Source organism: Montipora foliosa, unplaced genomic scaffold (genome assembly GCF_036669935.1).
Source record: "Montipora foliosa isolate CH-2021 unplaced genomic scaffold, ASM3666993v2 scaffold_23, whole genome shotgun sequence".
NCBI classification, from domain to species: domain Eukaryota; kingdom Metazoa; phylum Cnidaria; class Anthozoa; order Scleractinia; family Acroporidae; genus Montipora; species Montipora foliosa.
The window spans coordinates 3,865-19,099 of record NW_027179532.1 but is presented as its reverse complement, the minus strand read 5'-3'; the positions used below and the strand labels follow the sequence as shown (position 1 = coordinate 19,099).

The following is a 15,235-nucleotide window of genomic DNA, read 5'->3' as shown; positions in this document are numbered from 1 at the left end:
TGCTGATACTTGGGCTGACAGCAGTGATGAAATGACTTTAATGATGCATTTCCAAAGTGGATGTGCAGAGTGGATGTCTGAAAACGTTAATTCATTGTTTCTTTTTACTTTGTGCAAGTGAACATGTAATCAACTTACTGTATTCCTGTCGGGGGTTTCCAATACCATGACATTGCAGTGTTTCGTGGAGCAATGTATAGTATGTACTTGGGAATAATGGGAAGGAGAAGGAGAGGAAAAACATAATATTGTAGTATGGGTTTTCCATTGTCATAATTCGCACATTATAAAGACTAGGAAACATTGAGTTCCTCTGATTTCCGCTTCAGTGGACCATGTGTGTGACGTTAGGGCCTTCTATGGTCAATTCTGGTTCTTTTTTGTTGACTAATCACAGTGCCTTTTGCCTCAGGAAGCATTTTTCTCTTCTCTCCCTCCCTTTTCTCCTGGGAAAGAGTTGTTGGATGCATTAGGGAGGGATTAAAAGATCAAGACAAGGCAACAAGGACACCTTCTACCTTCTGACGATGAAGACAAGGCATTCAATCATGACCCATTTGCGGCACAGAAGGGCACTGTCAATCAAGATCAACATGTACATTTGCAGGGGCTGGACAAGTCCCTTACCAAATGGTCTCTGGTGAGGGAACAACAACATCCTCCGCATCCAAGGCAGTTCACTTCAACAACCAGGATATACAGGAGGTAGTGTCACAGCACAACTCAGAATACACCAGTCTAACTTTGACCTTGAGGGGACAAGAGATGTAAGTCAGTAACATGCTATTTCTTTGCCTTCTGGGCTTAGTTGTCCTGAAAGCAAATTTGCTCCATTTGAGTTTAATGACCATGCTTACCAAATTGTTTTGGGCATAATAAATCTGGTTAATCAGGCTTTCAACAAACTCCTCTTGGAAGAGGCTGAGTGAGGGTGTTTAAGGTCACTCCTGAAAGGTTGAGGTGGCACAAAGAAAATGGATGTTTAAGCGCATCTTTTGTTTATCAGCTCGCGTCGCAGCAGCCAACAGGGACAGATCCATTTCCATCACATGCTTTGAACCTGGGCAGAGACGCTTCCAAATCCCGATGCACTGTACCATACACTTGACATGCTCACTGATGATCTGCAGAACGGAGCAGCTAACGATTGTCATGCTGCAAATAGAGGTAAGTGTTAACGGAGAAAATTTACCCTTGTCAAGTTGGGCACAGGTATATATTTGCCAACAACCTGTTCACTTTTCAGAAAAGTCATTGAAGCTCATTGGAAGGTTTAAGGCTGCAAAGAGTATAAACCCATTAGGCCTTGTACTAAAAACTTGAACGTGTATTTTTTCAACAGGATCTTCCCAGCTCACTAGCACAACCACGTGCCACCAGCAGTTACCAGCCAATCTCATGCTGTGTCTTCGTGGAATCAAACAACAACCACTTCCCAGGGAAAATGATTAGATATGCTTGACCATGAAGGCATCTTACCCGCTGTTGGTGGCCAAGAAGTAGAGGGAAATCTATTGCAGGCATTGAGAGAGAAAATGACCAACAGAGTTTTCAACTTTCTGGATCGTGAAATTGACAGTGATGTGACTAATGTCCCAGGAACAGTTTCCTCCACCAGTGTCTAATCCTGCGGCAAGCTGTAGTGTCCGCTATCAGTCCAATCAACACTCGGTAGGGACCTTTGGCCAACAATGAAAAACAACAGGCCTACAATTCTGGCACTTCTCATTTTACAGGTGCCCCTGGAGTGGGAAGATATCAGCAAGCAGCACAGGAGTCATGTAGTATGGGTTTTCCAATCCCACTGTAGCAGGTCAACTTGGATTTGGCCAGAGCAAGGTCTCCCGAGACCCAGGGGAAATTGAGTGGAATGAAAGGTTCCAAGAGAACGGCGCAGACCCCCCAGTCCGCGAGTTGATCCTCAAAAACAGCAGCAGAAATGGGAAGAGGATGATCAATGGTTTTTTTCCCTTTTTTTTTTTTTTTTTTTCGTGGGAGTCGGATGGCAACAATATCTCCAGTTCTGTTATGCAAACTTGGAGCATGTTAATAAAAACAAGAATATCCTGGTAGAAGATACTAAATCTTTTTTTGTAAAAGGTTACAAACAAACAGACTTTTGTGAAGTGACGAAGTTTAGCTAGTGCTAGTTAATTCGTTTGCGCGTACTGGCCCATAGGGCACAACATCATGATATGCTGGCACGATTTGTCTGTAAAATATACGAGCCATCTTTTGCCTCTTAGCAATTATTATAAGTGGACATTTTTCTAGTAATATTAATCTTTAGTTTGTTGACACAGAGGCCTAATCATTTCATAGGAAGCTACCATCTTTTAAAAAATTGGTTCAACGTGAGTGTTGAAACCCCCATTATTTGTCGCGTCAGTTAATGGCAAGTAACTTCTTTTTTTTTTCTATTTCAGACTGGACTAACAAGGTACAGGAGCCATTGCAACGGATTGTGGAGGAAACTGTCTGTTGAGCAAAGGGAAACCCTATCGGGTGAGTAACTTCAGCGTGAGCAAGCCTTCCTGAAATTATGAAACAGTATGAGAATGGTAGATTCACATTTAGTGAACGATACGTTGTCGTCATAAAAATCGAATTTTGGTGAGTATCACGTCGTTGTTGTGAAGAAACGTAACCGCACGAATATGTGCATTAAAGGATGCCTCTTGTCGTGGTATGTGATAGCTCTGATTACTTTTCCTCTCTTTAACCAATGATATTGTTGTATAGTGGCGTTCTTATTGACGACCGCCCCCCCCCCCCCCCCCCCCCCCTGGCGCATCTCGTAGATCGTAAAGTCCCTGATCATTATACGAGGGCGGCTGGATATGACGTGATAGACAAACGCACCTCGTGGTTATAATACCCTCTTTATTATGTAAACGACCATTGAAAATCACCAAGTGAAGCTTTCGCGGGAATAAGATAATTACCTGCTTATGCTTTGTTACTGTCCATTTTTTACGTATTGATATTGTATTCTTGCATGGTGGAATATCCAACCAGAACATGATTTCGTTGGAGGCGATTTGGTGAATGTTAGACGCTTCTTTCCACTGGGGTTGGTCTGAATGTAATCAAATGGCCACGTGGAAAAACCTGATGCGAAGTCAAAGGCGGAAAGAGAAGGGTCCGGCCAGGGGCGACAAGTGAAAAGAGCGGAGAATTCGGTGCCTTGGTTGGCTTCGGATTGGATGTAGTGCAGGGATGAATGTGATAAGCTGTCGCCTTCTGGGCTCCTTTGTATTAAATCCCCAAGTTCAGGGTTGTGTATAAAAAAAAAAAACAGCTCTTTTGTGTTCAAGACTTGCTTTGGACTTTTTTCTTTCCAGCTAAAGGCAAGGGACAATCGCGTAAAGTTAAAAGATCAAGGCAAAAGGGTGTAAGGCATCGCACCAGTTGTTCTAAGCCGGTTTTCACTAGCGACGCAAAAGCACAGGCACCAAGCACCAAGCATAAGTGCCTGACGCATAAGTGGTGACTGATGCTAGTGAAACACGAACGTCACCATAAAGCATCAAAATCAACCACGGGATCTGCCATGTTCTTCAAGAATGATCAGACGTGGGGAATCTGGAACGAGTGCTTTAATTGGTCAGACGTCGCAAATTTCCTTGTGATATGCTGCGTTTCGTTTTCAACCGATGCAAGCACAATGCAAGCATAAGTGGCAAGAACAAGGAAAAGGAAAAAAAAAAATCCTTTGCTTGTGCTTGCGCTAGTGCTTATGCTTGCGTCAACCCCGTTTTCACGGTGAAAGGAAGCAAACTTTTTTCTTTATGCTTTGCGCTTGTGCTTGCATCACTAGTGCACCGGTGGGCTCAGGTGGTTGAGCACGGGCTGTCACGCGGGAGGTCGTTGAGTTCAACTCCGGCCGGACCAATAATACAGGGTCTTCAAATAATGAGGGCAAGTGAAGTGCTGCCTTGCCATCTGCAAATGGTTAGACTCTCTAGTCTTCTCGGATAAGGACGATAAACAGTAGGCCCCGATCACAACCTTCAATGTTCATAATCCTGTGGGACGTAAAAGAACGCCCCACACTTGTCGCAAAGAGTGGGGCATGTCGTTCCGTTGTTTGTGGTTCTGTCTTCTGTGCTATATCATCGTTGAGAAGGTAAAAGGGCTGCCACTAATTGGGAGCCTCGCTCTGATGTGCGCCCCCACCACAGCTCTGTGTCTCTGTGTTGTTGAAAGTGATGAAAATAAAATAAATAAATGAAAGCCAGCGCTTTAAGTTTCGATCCATTTTCAGTTGACTTTGGATTGAGTACTGTACGTGACAGGAACAGCCTGCAACGTAAAAATTGGAAAAAGCAAAAGGAAACCAGTGAAATCCATGTCAAGAAGCTTCATTGAGATCCTGGCAAACCCGTCCTTGTCAGTATCTGTGACCCATTAGGCTTCTTGATCACCACTGCATTCGAAAATGAAAAAGGAATTGAGTCATTGGCTTCCCAGTCGGGAAGGAACGTTCTTGGGGCATTTTTTCAAATCATTATTTTATTTTATTACACCATTGTTTTTAAATAACCGTGCTTCCATTGGATAAAGGTGAATTTGGTCGCATGTTTTCGTGTCAGCCTCACTCGGGACACCGAATAAGCAATAGAGGAAACTCGGTTAAAGTCGGCACATGGGATTGACACGATGTTCTGTTTTGGAAATTTCGCAGGCTTGTCGGAATCCTAACAACGAAAACCTCTTGTCTTTCCACGAAACGTATATGTTTTGCCTTAAGGGCGTGGATATTAATTTTTTTTTTCCAAAAAAATCAAAGTAGCGTTTTAATAGAACACTTGAAACACCTTCAAGATGTACAGGTTAAACAAAGTTGTGACCAGACGAACTTGCAAAAGATAAACGTGACGAAACACAAAATGCGAACTAATGGATCCTAAATAGGCAACTTTGACTACCGCAATGAGATTGGGGTACACTGATGGAAACGTAACACTTGTTGCAAAATCCGCGTGATCGGTATCTTGTGAAGTGGGGATTTAGACACACGTCGGAACATATTGTGTACTTATGGACTGAGTGGAAGGACCGGACAGGAAAATATTTGGCCCGAGGTCATGGTAGGACGGATCCTCGCCAGGTCCGTGCACCGTGACTGGAGACCCAAATATTTTCCTGTCCGGCCGGACCTAAACTGGAGCAATAAGCATTTTATCAAATGGACTTTTCTTACATCTTCATGAGCACTACCAAGTTTGGACTAAATATGTCACAAATCTGGCGCAGAAATGGATATACAAGTGGAACCATGAACTCGCTGTTACTTTGAGTGCAAGAAAAGTTCCCGTGGCTGACTAGTAGCGGCGAACACAACCACTCCTCAAGGATTTGAACAATATTTGCAAGCGAAAGTGGATTTTGGGGGCATTGACTCAGTAAGGTCGGGCCCATTCCACAGATTCTTGTAGGTTCGTAGTAAATTGAACACTCCCCATAAGGGCGTTTCAGGACCATTAAAACACAATCAACGAAACTACAACAGTACATACAAACAACAAAAACTGTTAAGAATATCACAACTGGCTGAGGGGAAACCAGTTGGGGATTTGGCGGCAAAGGTTAACCCAGAAACTACCAGGAACACCGTTTCTTTGTGTGACTTAAATAAGACATTTTTTTGCTGTTTCCGAAACAACAGGTAGAAATGAAGACAAATCAAAGGCTGAAACTGAGAGGCTACTAAGTGTTAATGAGCAACAGCAGCATCCAAACTCCAGAGCAGCTAACAGCCGCCGCCGCAGCCGCAGCCGCAGAAACAGGTATCACCACCTTCTCAGCAACCCACACAACCAGCCCTACAGTAATGCAAGACTCCGTCGTGGACCATCCACGTGTGACCAGGTTGCACCTCTACCAGCTCTTCACCTGGTTGTAGACAACTCCAAATGTTGCCAGTGACAAGTGTTATGCCTGCGCCGGCTGAGGCATGTCAACGCCTGCACGTTCAGTTACACCTGGTAACCCATGGAGCTCTCACGCCAACCATCGCCTACAGCACCAACATTTTGACATGGTCATGAGTTTGAATCCTCCACAAGTGGGACCAAGGCATCACAGCGCCTTTGGTAAACTATCCAACATCTGGAAAGAGTGTGAGTTCCAAAGGTAAAAAACACAAGGAAGAGAAGGACAAGGGAGAAAGAACTCCGGAAGCAACGTATACGGATCCAAAAGGAACAGGGTAACTACGTCAATGGAAAATTCTCCAGCAAAAAGGTAGCATTGGAGCAGCAGCTTCAGCAGCCAAGCAACAACCGCAGGAAAATCTCCTACTGAGAAAAGAACTAAAAAACAACAGCGGGCAAAAGGAACTAAAGCAAGTGGAAGAACAAACAGAAAAAACGGCCGTCAACGTGCAACAAGAGAGCATCCTCACAATTGCAAAAAGATCACGGTCAATGTGCGGAACAAGCAGAAGTTTCATGCCCAGTGTACAGGGAGAGAACTCTAACGCACCACTTTAATGGTGCTGTGAAACCAGAGTACAGGAGCCAGTGCTACCTGTGGGGGCTTCTCTGTCTGAAGCCCCCATAGCTAATGCTAACGTACTTGCATCATCTAATGCACACTTTCATACGAAATCTTCACTAGAAATTTTGCCTCGGTGCGATGGACAAAGGAAAATATTAACGGACGTTAGAGAAGGTGATGGAATTGCAGTCAACTCCAGTCATGAAATGCATAATTTAAACCCGGATAATTTCCATTCTTGATTACCAGGATGAACCAGCCATCAATATCAAACAACCACGGATTGTCAAGAAGACGCCAATGGAAAAGGGGACACCACACTTCAGGAGAAGGAACTGGGAAACACGTCCAAGTTCACAATCAACTGGAACTCCATCACGCGTCCAATGACCATACCTTACAGGCACTGTTTTGACCTAGCAGACAAAATTTATGGGGCCCGGAAGACCTGCAACCTGCGAAGATGCAAAATTGCTTGACTCCTGCGAGCATACCGGATATCTACCCCATTGCTTGATAACACCTTAGGCCTAATCAAGAACACCCTCAAACTGAACAGGTCTCTCCTAGGGGCATGGCTACTCATGAGCAGATGTTCCACGGAGATAGACAACAGTCTTGGTTGCGAAGGCAGCATTCCCAACCCTCTGGTATACAAACACGCCAGCGGTAGTGAAAGGCCAGCAAGCTAGTATAGAGCGTGGGGACAATACAAACACTATTTCAGATTCCATGCAGCAGCCTGTCCTTTTCGTCTCAGCAGCAAATTGCATTAAAACTCTTCAGATAAACATCAACACAGAGTTCCAAACAAGCATCTCAAACAAATTCCCAGTTATGCATTGGCCAAGAGGAGCTGAATCAAGTTCGTGCACAAGTAGCTGTGGCCAATGATATTCATAGCACAGTCAATAGACCCTCCAACAGCACATGCTCCTGCCACCTACTACTCAACCACCACCACCACCACTACCACCCTTGCCCATCTTCACAGCAACAGCCACCTGCTCCTCGCTGCAAGCTTATACTGTCAGCACCGGATGGTCTAAAACATGGCTCAGGTTCACAAGCTAGGCACCACCACCACCACTTGGTCAAAAGCGCAACAGCCAATGGTACCATTCCCCCAACAACCCCAAAAGTCAGCTGTACCACAAGTTTCATTCCAGCCAATTACAGCAATCTAGAGCCCAAGGCCCCCCAATCAGCATCCTCTGCTACCCATGTCAACTCAGTCACAGGAACAAATCAACTGATTCAACTCACAACAGCAAGATTTGGCTCAGCAGCAAAACAAAGGGAACAGCTTATACTAGCTCAGCAACAGCAGTTTTACCAAATACTTCAACAGCAACATGTATTGCAACATCAGCAGCAGCAACAACAAAAGGTGCTGCTGACGCTGCCATCCAGCCCGGGTTTGCCCGTCCTAGATTTAACCCGGTTGCATACGGTTATGCACCAAAGATTTGCCTGAGATAGACACGGAGGAAGAGCATCAAGAAAGGCTGCTTGGTTCCTTTACCGACAACGACAAGAACAGAAACCGCAACAGATGCATGCTCAGCTTGTGCTAGCAAAGGGGGATTCAACAGCAACTTGCTAATGGGAGTGGGCAGGGAGTGTTACCTCAAGCCGGCTGCCCGTGGATCCTTCCAACCCTCAGGTGCCATTTGATAAACAGCAGCTTCGTACTCAGATGACAGTCGTTGGCCTAAGCAGCAACTCCTTGCCGAGTACCAAAGGAGAATGCAGCAGCGTCAGGATTTGGGACAAACAAACAGCACCAGTACAACAAAGTACTGCAAGAATTCCACAACAACAAGGAACATCAGGGGGAGTTGGCACTCATACTACTGGTTACTTTTGTAGAGGTTCATCAGCAAAGGTTTGCCATAAGGAAGCCCACCCTTTAGTCCAACTGGTTTGAAACCTATCGTACCCTATGGACTTGATGGACAGGTAGTGGGTCAACAACAGCAACAAACAACTTTATAATATGCAGTTGCGAGCAACAGATGATGATGCTACAGCAGAAAAGCGGAAACCACCTCAAAAGCACACTTCTCAGGCGAGTCCTGCTCTTGGAAAGGATGCAACTAACGTCGAACAGTGAAGACAGTGTTAACTCCGATAGCGAGTCTGTACACAAGAGTACTTCTCCAGTTAGCTTTACAAGGTGCTGCTACGCGCAAAAGTCAATGTGTGTCAAACACTTTGATGGGCGAATCAAGCACAGCCATACAGATAAGCTTGAGGGCCCCCGCCGTGTGGACACAGCAACCAAAACATCAAGGGTGACAAAGGTTCAGTGAGTTTCCAACGGAAAAAACTACCTTGGTTCACTGTGAGGATGAAGAGTTCAGGGAACAATCTGATTGACAAGGACGACCTTCACATAAGCTGGAGAAAAGAGTGGGGAAGTTTTTGAACGCAATGGTAATAAACAGGGCACGAGATGCCTGGAGTACTCAAACAATTGATGCTAACGGAAAGGTTTGTGATGAAGGACAGGTTGAACCTACGGATGTGAGGGATAGGAACGATCCGGAATCAATTTTCTCAAACGGAGGTGAATGCGGTTGGTGGTTTGGATAATGGGATGGAGGATGCTGAAGTTTTGACAAGGACGAACGCTTCTTCTGCACGTGGTGCAGAAGATGCTGGTTGCAACGAAGCAGCATCTAGTGACAGTACTGTGCAAATGACATTAAGGTAGGGCCTGACTGGACTTCACTGAAACTGAAGACTGAGAAAAGGCGTCATCCGTAATTCAAACGAAGAGAGAGGAACTTCCATCATTAAACAATCAAGAAGTAAATTGTAAAGTAGAAGAAGATAATCAAATCAACCCAGGTCCATGTTCAGTGCAGCTAACAACCATCCAAGTACAGGCACAGGTGCTCAACGTACACCCTTTCACAACGATATAAATGTTACATCCAAAGCAAGAAATCAGATCAGGGAATGGGTCAAGTCCCAGCTCAAGCACTCCACGCACCCAACCAAGTACCTTCGGTTGGCTCCTCAGCCCCAGCAGTTTCTGGTGCCGCAGCAGCAGCAGGTACTCGGGTCTTACAGCAGCAGTTTCTGCAAATGGAGCAGCAACGACAGGTTCTTGTTCAGCAGTACCAACAACTTCAACAGCGGCTGCAACAGGCAGGCGGGCAGGGACCCAGTGTTGGCATCACAGGTTATGGCTGTGCAGTCTCACGGTCAAGTATTGCAGCAACAACTGGTTCAGGTCCATCAACAGATGCAACTGCTTCAGCAACAGTTCCCCCATGCAGCACAAACAGCCACAGGCTCAGCAGTGGCCACTGAGCATGCAGAATCATCCATGGGTGTGCAACCGGGTGGTCTTCCTGCTCGACATGGTTTAATGGGAATACAACATCCTTTGCCAATTTCAGACAAGGTTCAAGTCGTTCTGCTTTGACACCATCGCCAAAATTATTCTGTTGTTTTGCGGAATCATTCTGGGAAACGTTTCATTCAATCAAAAAACTCAGTTTTCAAACTCTGAACGTGAAGAAGGGAGCAGAAACTTCCTCTGGCTGCTCCAAGACAATTTGGCAATATAAAGAAGCAGAAACTGGACTCGACGGTCAATCAATGTTCTGATTGTTTTAATATCCAGAATGTCAGGCGACACCCAGATTTTCAATTGTTAACAGATAATTTCTGTTCCAATCAATTCCTTACCAAGAATTGTCAGTTAATTTTGTCGGGAACATCCGAGCAGTTCTGATCACATGTTTATGCAAGAGGCAAAAAAATAAGCATTATTGTAGTGTCCGGACCATGGGGATCATAGAGTACCATGTGGCAGCTTATTATTTGGTGTTGAAATGTTTGGGTTAATTTTCCATCTCATTGCGTTTTGTTTCCGATTAGGAGGAGAAGCCAAAACAACGTAAATCAAGGACCAAGAGCGAAGAGGACCCCAACTGTTGGGCAGCAAAACCAGGGACAGACTACCAAAGGAAAGCAAACCAAAACACGACCAGAGAAAGAAGAAGAAGTCAGAGGGCTAATGTTGACCATGATCTTGAAGTCAAACCGCAGCGTTTAAGCCGCAGATTTACCGCCAGATGGAACAAACACATCGTTTGGTTCAACAGAAAACAGGGTGTCTTTGTCGAACAGGGACAGCAGCCTATTCAACAACTTCCAGTCCCACTGAACCAACACCGGTGGCAGATAACCCAGGCATTCGTTACAACAAACCCCCACTGGATGTACCACAGCAGGGCGGACCACTTACACACGCTCCAGAATTGTCACAAGGGCCGACGTTCAAGAACAGCTTCCCAATCTTAGCTTGACACCTGGGACTTCAGGTCCTCAGGTATCACTGCCCTCTAGTACGCAGATACTCGCCAGCGGTATCCAAAACCAATGAAACAAGGGTCGTTTAGCAGAGGTTCCCGACAATGAGCATTACCTCCAACAGTTTGGTCACTCATCCGCTGCCAACGAGGCAGCCAAACGTGCAATATGGGGCAGAAGCAAAAACCCCTTCAGTGACCAGTTCCAGGGTCTGCAAAACAACGGAAGAGGTAGCGGAGGAGGGAGGAAGAAACAAGGTTCGAAGACACAAGGACGGCCACCTGGAAAGAAAGCACGTGGACGGAGCCACTTCAGATGACCCACTACAGTCGCAGGTCGAATAATGTTTTGCAAGAAGCAGCTTCTCCATGGCCTGCCCCAAACTCCATCACCATTTGTGCAGAGTAACCAGCAGGAGCAGGTAAAAACAAAAAAAAAAAAAAAAAGCTGAAGAAGTTGTTCCTGAACCACCACACGTACAGAACCATGCAAGAAACTCCTCCGATCTAAGTACCGTTGTGACTGGTGATAATAGGGAAGGTAGGTAAAGAAAATGCAACAACCGGTTGGAGCAAGAGGCAACACCTAGGAATGGAATGTCAGCAGAAGCACACAGATGGAGGTGTGCTACTTTTTAATTCTTCCAATGCCAAGAGTAAGTTTGATGAGAGTTCTTCGGAGGGAAACTGAAAAGTGATTTGGCAGAGAAGGAGGAATGCAATAGTCTCCCCGCTCCGGTAGAACAGGAGTCCAACGAGTCCCATGAGAAAGACAAAGATTCGTGTAAATGGAACGGGCTTAGAAGCCCTGCAGAAGCTTGAGGGTCTATGGTGGCTAGGGACATGGCAAATGAAGAAGAAGCTTGTAAGGAGTTGGAAAAGCAGAATGAATTGGAAAGGTTACAGCACCGCAACTTGATGAGGACGAATTCGGAACCAGAGATGTATGGCAGAGAATTTCATGGAAGAGATACAACCTTCGATCGCAGGTGGTTTTCACCTAACAAGGCTGTGGGCAATCAATCGTCAAGCCAACTCGGTTGTTTCTCTTGAATGTCATTGAAGAGAGCCTGATCTCAACGATACTTGAGGAAACAGAGAAGGAAAAAAGATCGTCAGACGTTTTTTGCAGAAAACTATGCGCAGTGATTCATCATCTCTCGAAAGAAATACATTGGATAAACGTGGGAAAACCACCTGCAAGCGAACGCAAGGTAAAGAGCACCCTTCGGCAACAACCTCAAGTACTGTTGAACCCGGCATCAACCCTGAGGCCTTTACGACTGTTGGAAATACAAATGGTGGAGAGCCTGTTACATCGTGTGAGCAACTGTTACAGTACAGAAACTGGTCTTAACATGCGCATAAGGTTTCTCAAGGCGAAATCCTTGTTGATGGCATACAACATGAAAGGCAGGAGGTCAGAAGACGTTGTTGGGAATGAACCTGAAGGTTCGACAAGCGCTCAGATCACTTCTCCAAAGCACAACAAGGGGGAGATTGAAAAAGAACAAGTCGAGTATTTTCTGGTCATATTTTTGAGAGCAATGAGCGAAAGAAGGCCCTAAAAGAAGGCCTTAAGAAACTGCGGCAACACCATTAATAGAGTCCGACTGTTCGGGTGGGCTTTGCAAAATGGGATCGACAGTATTTCTTTCGCTCAAAAAGTTGGGAAAATGCTCCCTATGGCACCTGATGTGAATAATTTAGAAGTGCCGGCAGAGAAGGCTCTCAAGGCTTTCCAAATGAAGCTGTACACAACTTTGGCAGGCTCTATCGTGGTTGGGGCAGGATCTGTTTACGAGAAGAGTAACCATCTACCAGAACCTTTATCCAATCAGCAACCTGCTCAGGTACAGGACACCGACTACAACAATTGCGATTATCCGGGGCACCAGAAAAGCCTGTTAAGACGCCCAAACAGCCAAATGAGAAGCAAGAACCCAACACTCTGTTAACCACAGAAACACCAAAGAAAAAGGTAGCCACAAAGGAAGAGGACCCTCTGAAGAAGCATATGAAGGAGCTGACGAAGGCAAGAATACGATGCGAAAGAAACGCGAATACGAAGAACAGCAGAAGAAAAAGCGGTGCACTCACGGTGAAACTTCGCCATGAGAAACAGTTGATCCCCCCAGGGAAACAGAGGAAACCGGCAAAGAATTTACTGAATGGTAAATACGGAACAAACAGAAAACAGAGGTCAGGAACAGGGCGTCAGCCTTAACGGATTTCCACACCAGTACAAACTCATAAGGAAGTCAAGCCTTCTGCTCCTCTGTCCCTCTGTGAACCCAAGTTGCTTTTGACTCTTGGCTTTGACTCATCCTTATGGAAGCAGGCCCTTCAGTGGACAGTTGTCTCCTTAAAGGGAAACTTTGGTTCTGCTAAAAGTGGACGGAATCGTGGACTATTATTCTCAGTTGCGAATGTGCGAAGGACATTGTTTCAGTACACCCACCAAACCCTCCCTCGTATCTTCCGCCCTCTCCCGGGGGGTACCTCCACGGAAAAACCGATTCGTTCTGGGTAAGCCTCTTGTGAATGGCGATGTTTCCACTCGCTGAGCGTCTAAACATTACTGAACCTCTGGCGTTGACCAAGGCGCACAGCCATGACAGTGAGGTTCCAGCCAAACGAGCTCGTTACATGGAGGTTTGGACTCTTTCCAGAGGGAATGTTAGTGTTCCACCATCCATACCCGACTCCGCCGTTGTCTGATTATTTAACCTCGGGAAACGACCGCATGGTTGCAAAACAACCTTAAGAACGTCGACTGATCCCAACGACAAGCAGTCCACCGATAGTTCTTCATTCTCCTACGACCTGAAGACCTTTCAGTACATTCCGTCTTCGTCGCCAGAGTTTGAGGCAGTCCACAGATTGCCACACGCCAAAGTTCGCTGCTTTGTTGCATCGTGAAGTACACCAGACTCGCCAACGTTCCCAAATGGTAACAAGAAAACGTGAGAAAGTGGAAACACCATTTGGAGAATGGAGTATCTCTATCTTGTGAGGAAAATCTTGTAATAGTGTTCGAACACGCAATTGCTGCAGACCAAACTGCAAGCTTGAAGGATACCATCGTGCCTGGTGTAGGGAAACGATCGGGATGATGTCGATAGCAGCACGTAACGCTGACTCTTTCGCCAACGTCGCAGAAAAGGGTAACAGATACTGTCGGAATCAGTAGCTGTACTCATTGGGTGCCCCTCCCAGACGATCCGACATTATAATTGACCCAACTTGTAAGCCTGTGGTATCCACAGGTTACCCAGTGCCAATGGCAGGTCTAAGGGTAAAAAAATAAGTGGCTCGATAGCCCCTATGGCACATACGTTCAACGGATATCTACCAAAACTCTCCTTTCCATGTTCTCAGATAGGCCTTCCACCAGTGAAGAAAACACTTCAAGGACAAAGCCAGCAGGTCCAGTACTGTCGGCATTGCGATGTTTTAATTATAGGTATTGGAGTGAAACAGGAAACTCGCGAACGAAGAAAGTATCGAAAAAAACAATCAATGGAATTTAATGAAGCGAAACGAGTAGCGAGGATTATCAAATCTACAGAGACAACGTGGAGGGCAGGAGACTGTAACGGGGGCTCTATTTGTTTCGGAGGCTTGCGTGAAGCAGTACTTTGCGCATGTTGGATCAGGGTGTTTGTCACTGACACAGGATCTTAAACAGGAAGTCAATGGTTTACAACCCGGTATGGATGGTCTGTTATCATAAGAAGGTCAAACGAGTTCTTGGATGTGGGTAATGTAACGGTCACTCAGTGAAAGTGATGCTTCGGGTGGTGTAATGGCCGACGGATTACCTGCAAACGTCTTTGCGCAAAAATCGGCGACCAAGCCTGGAAGTGGAATAGAAGATTGAAGACCAACATGATGAGGTGTGTGACTGCTGTTATTTTAACAGTATGGCGGCTTTTAAAGCGACCTTCCTTTTCGACACCTAGCTCGCATTCTTTTTGTATTTCTCTTGCCACATCAAGGACGAGAAAGGTTTCATGTACCAAATAGAAGCCACGTTAGTAGAACCACTAGAGTTGTCCATTTTTATACATTATTGCTTTGTCTCTACAACAACGTGAATTGACTAAATTAATGTGGCTGTGGACAGCTCGAAGCACATGATGGCGACCCTTTCCTTTCGCTAGCAGTTCCTCAGCGCGGGTCCTTTGTCAAGGCTGCCCTCCCCTGTGAGGAAAAAAAAATCGGGTTGGGGTGGGTGGGAGACGAAATTTTTGAAAGAAGCTCGTTGGTGAGGCTTCTAGGACATTTCCTATGGGTAAACTATGACTTTCTGTTACTAATTCGGACCCTGTTCCCCTGGGCCCACTTTGTTAAAAAGCCGATTAACGCTAAGCTCAGATTTAAATAATTAACCACAG

At 45.6% G+C, this 15,235-nt stretch overlaps 1 pseudogene; it reads left to right on the top strand.

Moving 5' to 3' along the window:
- The first annotated feature begins 5,959 nt into the window (after positions 1-5,959).
- Positions 5,960-14,710, top strand: LOC137986523 (uncharacterized; annotated as a pseudogene).
- Positions 14,711-15,235: the final 525 nt, after the last annotated feature.